Raw genomic sequence first — 552 nt, 5'->3', positions numbered from 1 at the left:
CCTCAATTGTCGGTCCGATACGCATGATTAACTTACCCTCTTAAGTCCGCTTTCGGTTGGCAGTTTTATTGGTTTCTAGGTAAATTATTACACATGCGAGTTTGGGAAATGAAACACGCGTGGCACTAAGGCAAACAAGGGCTCTATTGATCAAATACATTTTGTAAAACATAAGAAAAAAAAACTACGTACTACAATTGAAAACCAAAATTCGGTTGTTCGTTATTATATTACAGTACCTACTTGCTGTTGTTGCTGTACGCTATTAATAAATACAGATTGATTTATATTTTTACGCCAATAAAGATTTTATTTTATTACTCCGTTGAAAGTTCTTACATGAATTAAGCTGAAATATTTGCTAGTTTAATTTTAAGACTTTTACTAATGTAGCGATGGATCCCTCTTCTATTTGGGATGTAAGTAATGGATAAATATGTCTCCCAAATTTGACAAAGACGTAATCATTCTTTATTTAAAACTTTTCCTCGAAAAGCGGGCTGTGAGTATATACCGCTGTGTCCCCGTCTCGCAAACAAATAAATGCTTGGG

The sequence above is a fragment of the Photinus pyralis genome, unplaced genomic scaffold (genome assembly GCF_008802855.1).
Source record: "Photinus pyralis isolate 1611_PpyrPB1 unplaced genomic scaffold, Ppyr1.3 Ppyr1.4_LG3b, whole genome shotgun sequence".
Taxonomy (NCBI): Eukaryota; Metazoa; Arthropoda; class Insecta; order Coleoptera; family Lampyridae; genus Photinus; species Photinus pyralis.
This window is presented reverse-complemented; position numbering follows the sequence as displayed.